Raw genomic sequence first — 9,155 nt, 5'->3', positions numbered from 1 at the left:
TTGTTGCTCTTTCCTCGCCTCTCCTGTGAGGAGGGACACATATAAAATTGTTCTCACTTTGGTTCTGGGTATTATTTCCTGAAACTTCTCTTCAACAACCCTAAAGGGACTTCTCTGTCAGGTTAACCAATTATTTCCACACAGTTGATCACAAGCCTAGGAAATACCCTCCTCACCAAAAGCTTGAATAGCCGCGTCTGCGGTCATGAAGTGCTTTTCTTTAAATGTTTCTCTGTAACTCACAGCAAAATGTTTGCACATGTCCTAGTAGTTCCCATACTTAGATTTCATAGGAGAATGGAAAACTCCCTGAAAATGTGGAGACTAAAATGAAATGATCAATTTTAAATTTTGTCAAATAAGAACATTTACAAAATTGAAAACTAATAATCTCATAAAAGGTAATCTTAACACGCTGAAAGTAAGAAGGTACACTCACAATAAAGTTTCCTCCACATTTTCAATTGTTTAAATATGTTGAAGAGTTGTGCCCAAGTAATTTCCCACCTGTGCAAATTTTTCAGCAGCCTGGGGCTGGTAGCAAGCTGTTGTTTAATAACAACAGTATGCATTATGATCAGTTGCTGTCACTTCCTCTTGTAAATTGACAGAATTCCATCATGTCTTCCTTAAAAAATAGACATCTAATAAGCAACTACATCTGAATTAATATAACACAAGATAACTTAACTCTTGAAATACATACCTTGGGTTTCTAAAATATTCAAGAAACAGCTGTGTTGTTTATTGAAGTAGTCCTCACGTGATTATTTTGAGGACTACTTACCCAGGGAGCTACTCATTGCCTTACTCAGCAAATGATCGCCACCAGTACATGAGTAGGTATTCAAAACTGTTGAGCAGGTTTCAGGTATTAATGATTCATTCATTCATATGGATAATTAAGCAAGTTGTGTTATGAAAAGCACATTACAAATCAGCTTTGAATTCAGTGCCTCATATGATGATTCATTAAATTGCTTTTGTATTTTGTTACCTAATTAATAAGTTTATGCAAAACCAATTAAGCCATCTGCTGATCTATATAGTTCTACTTTCCTTACATAGTCTTCCTTTAGAAATGTGCTTTCGAATTCTTCTGCAAAGAGAGTTTTACTCTTTCAAAACTGTTGTTCAACAGGGTTCTTAAATTACTAAATTATGGTGGATATTTTATTTACTAGTGACCATAAGCATCTAACTGGTTGCACTTCATTCATTTAGACTGCAGTTGTGGTAGCATCACCAATTTGGAGAAGACCAGGAGAGATGTACTAGTAACACACATGTACTTTATTCAGAAATAAATGCCTCAGGTCCCCATGTTCACAGTCTTCTTTTTCTTACATCACACCTGATTCTAACATGTTTGGTTGTCTGATTTCTGCTGAACAAATCACAAGTATCTACAGGGTCCTGTGAGAGGTAGGGAAACAATAAAACGTGACAGCTGACTGCAGGGGAGGAGGAAACCAAAGAATTAATGTGAAAAGCCTGGCACCTCAAGGCCATTTAATAGAGGATCCTGCACATCACAGTCCCATCAGAATATACAAGTCATATTTGATGATGAATTTGAATCAAAAGTACTATTTGATGTTTAAAATATGTTTATTTTAGAAAGGAAAGGAGAGGGAGGGAAACAGAGGGGGAGAGAAAACATTGATCTGAGAAACACCAACTTGTTGCCTCCTGTACATACTGCAAGTGGGGGTTGAACCCACAACCTGGTATGTGCCCTGACCAGGAATTGAACCGGTGACCTTTTGGTGCACAAGATGATACTCAACCAACAGAGCCACACTGGCCAGGTCAATACTATATGACATTAAGCAGGTAGGATATGTGTTGTATTTGATGATTCCAGTTTCCACTTGAAATAGTTAAAAGCTCAGTGCTTAAAGTGGTACATCCTGGCCCTAGCTGGTTTGGTTCAGTGGTTAGAGTGTCCGCCTGCAGACTTGAAGGGTCCTGGGTTTGATTCTGGCCAAGGGCACATGTCTGGGTTGCAGCCCTCAGTGGGGGGGAGGGAGGGATGCAGGAGGTAGCCAATCAATGATTCTCATCATTAATGTTTCTATTTCTCCCTCTCCCTTCCTCTCTGAAATCAATAAAAATATAATAAAAAAATAAAGTGGTATATCCTGTCTGAAAATTTGTGCAGGAAATAGCTTGACTCATTCTTTGATATTTGGAGGCTTATCATAGGAAGTTTTTCCATTCAACTGAAACATTTTTCATTTCATGACTAATTCATTACAAAATTTAATTTGTTAAAGTATGAGGAAAACTAAATAAAGGAATGGTGCTTTAAACCACATGAATTGTGTTAGGTGACCTCCCCCTCAGAGAGGGTTATAGTCACGTTTAAAAACCATTCAGCAGCAGTTCACTGACTGCCTCACGGCCTGGCTGGCCCTTTGCACAGCGGCTGGAATGCTGAGGCTTCCATGGCTGTTCTTTGGTTGGTTTGTTTATTGTCTGAGCTGTGCTGCATCATCGGAGGTTGGGCTTTAGTTTGTCAGAAAAGTCTTTTATTGGCAGCTCACTTTATTTTATCATGTTCACATGGTCTACTTTTAACTTTTGCTCCGGTTTCATACAGTCATGTAGCAAACATTTTAATATAAAAACTAGGCAGTCCATATTAGGTGCTGTATCAGCAATTGTATTAGTCAATTTTGTTATGGTCTTGAAAGACACTGAAAATCTGTTAGAGGCATATTTATGTCTTTCAGTCAGAGGACATCACTCTCCTTTGGTTTCAATGCTGATTGTTTGCTTCAAAATATACTAGTATCTGTGACTCTATTCTCAGAGCTCAAACAGATCAGCCACAATGTTAACAAATTCCTGATCTCTGCTATAAGGCTGTAATTTTCCAAAATAATGTAGAAAAGAGGAAACGGGTAATAAATTGCATAATTACAGAGATGAACCCTGTACTTGTGAGAAAATAAAACTGTCAACAATTTACTAAATTTTTAAATTTCCTGTAATTTTTATTAATATTCACCATGCATTCCTCTGCACTGTCACATTAAAGATAGGCATCTCTAACATCCATTCAACAAATTTAAGAAACTCAAAACCTAGAAATACAGAGTTTTTAACTATATCGAATGCTGTCAAAAAGTGAAATAAGATGAAAATAGAAAAATGTTCACTTTAAAATGCTGTGTGCAACTGCAAAGCAACACATCGGAAAATCTAGAGAAAATGCATAATTTCCTAAAAAAACAAAGAATGAAAAGTAACCCAAAGTGAAATTTAAAATGTTAATAAAGCAATACCAAGTAAGAATGGAAAAATGATTTTTTAAAATCCATAATTTAAAAAGTACTAGGGCCCTGACTGGTTTGGCTCAGTGGATAGAGTGTCGGCCTGCGGACTGAAGGGTCCCAGGTTCGATTCCGGTCAGGGGCATGTACCTTGGTTGCGGGCACATGCCCAGTGGGGAGTGTGCAGGAGGCAGCTGATCGATGTTTCTAACTCTCTATCCCTCTCCCTTCCTCTCTATAAAAAAATCAATAAAATATATTTTAAAAAAAAAGTACTAGGGTTGCAAGAAAGATAATTCCAATGTCATTTAAATCTCAGTATTTTTAAAAGGGAAAACACTTCCCAGTTTTTTCATTTGGCTAGTGTAACATTCATATAAAAAGCTGATAAACACAAGACAACACTTCCCCCCAGAGCAATGCCACTTAATACACATGGATGAAATACTAAATAAAATTGTGGCACTGTAAAACAAACAATAAAAGTCTAATACATGATGGGAAAGAGGATTGTCTTCCAAGAATTCAAGTGTTTTGATCACTCTTTAATCCCTGCTACCACCACCCACTATACCAATGGTTCGCAACCTTGGCTGCACATTAGAATCCCCTGGGAATCTTTTTAAAATCCTGATTTCTGGGCCTCATCCTCCGGAAATTCTGTTTGTTTGTTACTAATGTTGTGGCCCCACCCCATAACAAACAGAATTTCCAGAGGATGAGGCCCAGAAATCAGGATTTTAAAAAGATTCCCAGGGGATTCTAATGTGCAGCCAAGGTTGAGAACCACTGGACAATACCATCCTAAATCTCAAAAATGCCTTTTTCTCTATTCCCCTTGCAAAATACTCCCAAAACCCACTTGCTTTCACATGAAAATCAATAAAATATATTTTAAAAAAAAAGTACTAGGGTTGCAAGAAAGATAATTCCAATGTCATTTAAATCTCAGTATTTTTAAAAGAGAATTACATACCTGTTTTCAAGACTGACTGTAAAGAGACACTCATCAAGACAACATGGTATTACAAAAGGATTAACACAAATCAGTGGAAGTGAACAGAGGCCAGAAACAGAGCCACACAGAGTTTACTAGTTGGTGTCCCTCAGAGTGCCAAGGCGATGCCGTGTGGAAAGTATATTCTTGTCAACAAATGGGCTGACAGGTGGGTATGCAAGGTGGAGGGGATAGACACGGCAAGTGTATGTTCCTCTACTCCAGTGGTTCTCCATGTTGGCTGCACATTAGAATCACCTGGGAATCTTTTTAAAATCCTGATTTCCGGGCCTCATCCTCCAGAAATTTTGTTTCTTTGTGATGGGGTGGGGCCACAACATTAGTAACAAACAAACAGAATTTCCGGAGGATGAGGCCCAGAAATCAGGATTTTAAAAAGATTCCCAGGGGATTCTAATGTGCAGCCAAGGTTGAGAACCACTGGACAATACCATCATAAATCTCAAAAATGCCTTTTTCTCTATTCCCCTTGCAAAATACTCCCAAAACCCACTTGCTTTCACATGGATAGATGCTGACACCAATACATCACAGCAGCTAACCTGGACTGTCCTGCCACAAGGATTTGGGGACAGTCCTCACTGATTTGGTCAGGCCTTAGCCTCAGATCTTCAACATCTCGACTGAACTTCCAGCATCCTCCTCCAATGTCGATGACCTTCTGCTATGCAGTCCTTTAACTTCCTCACAACTACACACCCATACCCTTAATTTCCCGGATGAACGGGGCTACCGCACATACCCTCATAAAGCCGAGTTGTCCCCAACCACAGTCACCTACCTCGGTTTCACTCTCACCCCACAAAGCCAGGCCATTACCTTGAACTATAATTGCCTTATCTCCTCCATGACTGTCCCCTCCCCTAGACAAGAAATACTCTCCATTCTTGGGCTTGCTGGGTACTTTCACCTCTGGGTTCCCAACTTTAGTTTTCTTGCAAAGCCCCTCTATGATGTGGCAAAAGGAGCCCTCACTGATCCTTTAGATCCCAAGACCAGAATTCTCACCCCCTAAAATGCTCTGAAAACTGCTCTTGCCTCAGCACCCACCCTACTACCTGACCTATCCAAACCTTTCATTTTACACATGGATAAGGGCATCCCTCTTGGCCTCCTAGGCCAGAAATCAGGGCCAGACCTCAAGGTCATTGCCTATCTTTCTAAAAAGACCCCACCATTAGGGGCTGGCCTGCCTGCCTCTGGGCTCTAGAAGTGCTGCTGACCCTTGGGCCCAGGAAAGCTAGAACTTACCTTCTCCCAGCCAATGATAATCTATTCCCCACATGCACTCAGAATTTACCTCCACCAAACCGCCCTTTTCCTTTCCTCTCCAGGCTCCAGCTTGTGCCGTGCCAGCACAGCCAAGGGTTTGGTGAGTCTGAGGAGGGGCTGTGAAGGATTCAAGAAAAGACAGACAAAAGAGAATATAGCTGGGGCTCGGTGGATCTCCTGTGCCTGGGTGAGGCCACAGAGAAGGATCCAGCTAGCAGTCTGAGGCTTTATTTTATAGCCAGAGAAAAACAAGATAGTGGTCACCATAGTTACAATGTTCTTGTGAGTTTCAATTGTTTTGGCAGAACTTGCTGCACCTCCCACAGCCCATTAGCTACCCAGGAAGGATCTAGGGGTGGCCATAAGGTCAAGCTTAATTATGCTAAGAGGGTTCTGCCCTCTGAGCTGGGACTTGTTTGTGGCTCTGCCACAGGTCAATCTGAGGCTTAACTCTAGAGTCACTCCCTACACAGCCCATTCATCTCACCCTCATGGAAGCGCCCCATATCACCTTATGCCACAGCACCTCCCTGAACCTGGCTACCTTACTCCTGCTTCCACCTTCAGATGACAATGAACAACACTCATGCTGAAGCCTCCTAGGTTTTAAGCAGCCTTATTTCCCACACATCACCAATGCACCTTTCCCCAAAATGGCAGACACCTGGTTCATAGATGGCAGAGCCAGTACACAAAACAGGCAATGAGTGGCAAGTTATGCAAATGTCTCCAATACCCAGACTACAGAATCAGGGGCCCAGCCCCCCAGCCCCTCCTCCCAGAGGCAGAACTTACAGCCCTTCCTCGAGCATTAACTCTAGCAACTGGACAGATTATCAACATCTACACCAACTCCTGCTATGCCTTTCACATCCTCCATTCACATGCTACAGTCTCAGAGGAGCGGGGCTTCCTGACAACCAGAGGGTTCCCAATCACCAACGCCAATCTTATTCTCCAGCTCTTTCAGGCTGCAAGATGCCCTAAAGAAATTGCCACCAGATGGCCACACACCTCAAGAACATAACCAGTCAATGTTTTACTTGCTCTCAGACCTCACCACAGGTGCCCTCAAAATGCCTCCATCTTTTCCCACTCACCAGGCCCAAGGACAGGTTCCCAGTCAAGATTGTCAGGTTGACTTCACACATATGCCCCCTGTAAGGCATTTCAAATAGCTACTAAATGTAGACACTTTCTCTGGGTGGGTAAAGGCCTTCCTATCACCTCAGAAAAGGCTATGGAGGTAGTTAAAGCCCTTGCTGAACATCTTGTTTCCCACTTTGGCCTGCCCACCTCCCTACATTCAGATAATGGTCTAGCTGTCATCTCTAAAGTCACCCAAGGGGTGGCCACTGCACTACAGGTCTGCTGGAGCCTACAAATCCCTTACCATCCTCAATCCTCTGGCAAGGTCAAGATAATGAACTCAATCCTGAAACAATACCTCACTAAACTAAGTCTTGAGGTCCAAGAAACCTGGATCACCCCATTTCCCTTAGCCCTCATTCACATTCGATCAACCCCTCGAGCCACCACATTCCTCAGCCCTTTTGAGCTTATGTATGACAGACCCTTTCTACTTGGACACATCCCAATTGCCTGTAGCCCTTTGGGAGATTATCTCCCCACCCTCAATCTCACTCGCCACCTCCTTTGGCAGCATGCTGACTAGTTCTTCCCAGGCCTGCCACTGACTCCCAAGGCATCCTAATGCACGGGGACACTGAAGCCCAAGTGAACAGGCCCACGCCAGGTACTCCTGACCACACCGATGGTGGCCAAACTATGAGGACATCTATCCTGGGTCCACTCGTCCAAGTTGAAGTGAGCCCCTGCACGCTAGGCTCCACTGCCAGTCAGCTTGTATATGCATGCCAGTCTTGGACTGACTCATCTCAAACTTATAAAAATTCCTGAGGAATTGTAAGCCCCAGACCTCTATGAACCAGCTTCCCCCATCACCCTCACTGTTCTGTTTGTGCTGGTCCCTCTCAGCCCCCTCCCTACCCAATGACCTACTGCAGAACAAGTCTATGATCTTATCCTATCCTTACTCAAAGAAGTCCCTTCTTCTCATCCCAGCACTGAAACACAGTTACTGACTTTCTTGTGGGATTGTTATCTTCAGGGAAGATTTCATAGGCTTTTCTTGGGACCAAATAACCTCCTGTCTAGAAATAAACTCTGGGGATTAAGTTAACTAGAATTTAACCTGGGAGGCCCTTACTCAACCTTTATTCTGGCTGATAGTACTTGGGATTTCCCTTGTCATTTTTGCTTTTTAAATATGCCATTGCCTTATATCATCTGGTTGGAATTACACCCATCGCTGTTAGAGTCTGCAATGACCCACCAAGCCTTCTCCTCCTCTTATTCTATATGCATGTCTACCCCAAACCTCTTAAACATCTCCTAAGTCTTCACTATCTCTCTCGAACCCTCAATCTAACACATCACCTCCTCAACACCACCAACCCACCCTCATGCTGGACTGCTGGCTCTGTCTTCCCCCTTAGCAGCTAGCTACATGGCAACCCCAACCTCCTTACACGCATGAGCTAACTCCAGTCTATTCTTCCACTATAGATACTTGGAGAGGCCGCGTTCTAACTCATGTGCCTTGATGAACTTTATAATTTCCAAACCATAAAAATGACATGAGGAAAACTCATAGGAAGAGCCATTCGGTTAATCCAATCATATTTATACATTTTTATTTTTGTTAATCCTCATCCAAAGATATTTTTTTTCCATTGATTTTTAGAGGTAGTGGAGAGGGAGAGACATACAAAGGAAAACATTAATGTGAGAGAGAGACATTGATTGGTTGCTTTCCCCACACACCTCAACAGGGACCGGGATTGAGCCTGTAACCGAGGTATGTGCGCTTGACTGGGAATCGAACCCAGGATCCTTCCAGTCCGAGGACCAATGTTATATCTACTGAGCCAAGTTGACCAGGGCTCCAGTCATATTTAAACAACATAACTGAACACTCATCCAATAAATTCCCCATTTAGGATCAGTAACGACCAACACTGTCCTAGCATATCAGGCACCTCTTTACATCAACAGAACACTCCCTATGGAAAGCTTTTAGGATATCTTGATCAATGCTTATGCAACTTCACTTTCAACCTTCAGCATTCCTCTGACTGGGCTGTTTTGTCACCCAAATAGCCCCTTTTCTGAAACCCGTGTGAATCTCAGCCTGTCCATCTCGTGACCTTCCCAACGACCAATTCCTCCCAGTCTGTTTAGGTGACCCTGCCCTTTGATGGTTATCTCCCCTGGCAGTTACATTCACAATTACAACCTGACTGTCACCGACTCCCTCCCATGGCCTCACCCATTCTGAATTTTTGGTTGAGACTGAGGGGAAATATGTATTTTTTGAGAATACCACCACCGGGCTACACCATTAAACCCCAAAGGCCCTTTCAGCCCATTACAGGGGCAACCTTAACTGGAACTTTCTTTGTTTGGAAAAATGAGAACAACAAGCTTACTTACCTCTTCACTAGAGAGAACAGTTTCTGCTTAGAAAATCAGGGAATCTCCTTTCTGTGTGGTACCAATAC

This window comes from Myotis davidii, unplaced genomic scaffold (genome assembly GCF_000327345.1).
Source record: "Myotis davidii unplaced genomic scaffold, ASM32734v1 scaffold226, whole genome shotgun sequence".
Lineage (NCBI taxonomy): Eukaryota > Metazoa > Chordata > Mammalia > Chiroptera > Vespertilionidae > Myotis > Myotis davidii.
Note: the sequence above shows the minus strand (reverse complement) of the source record.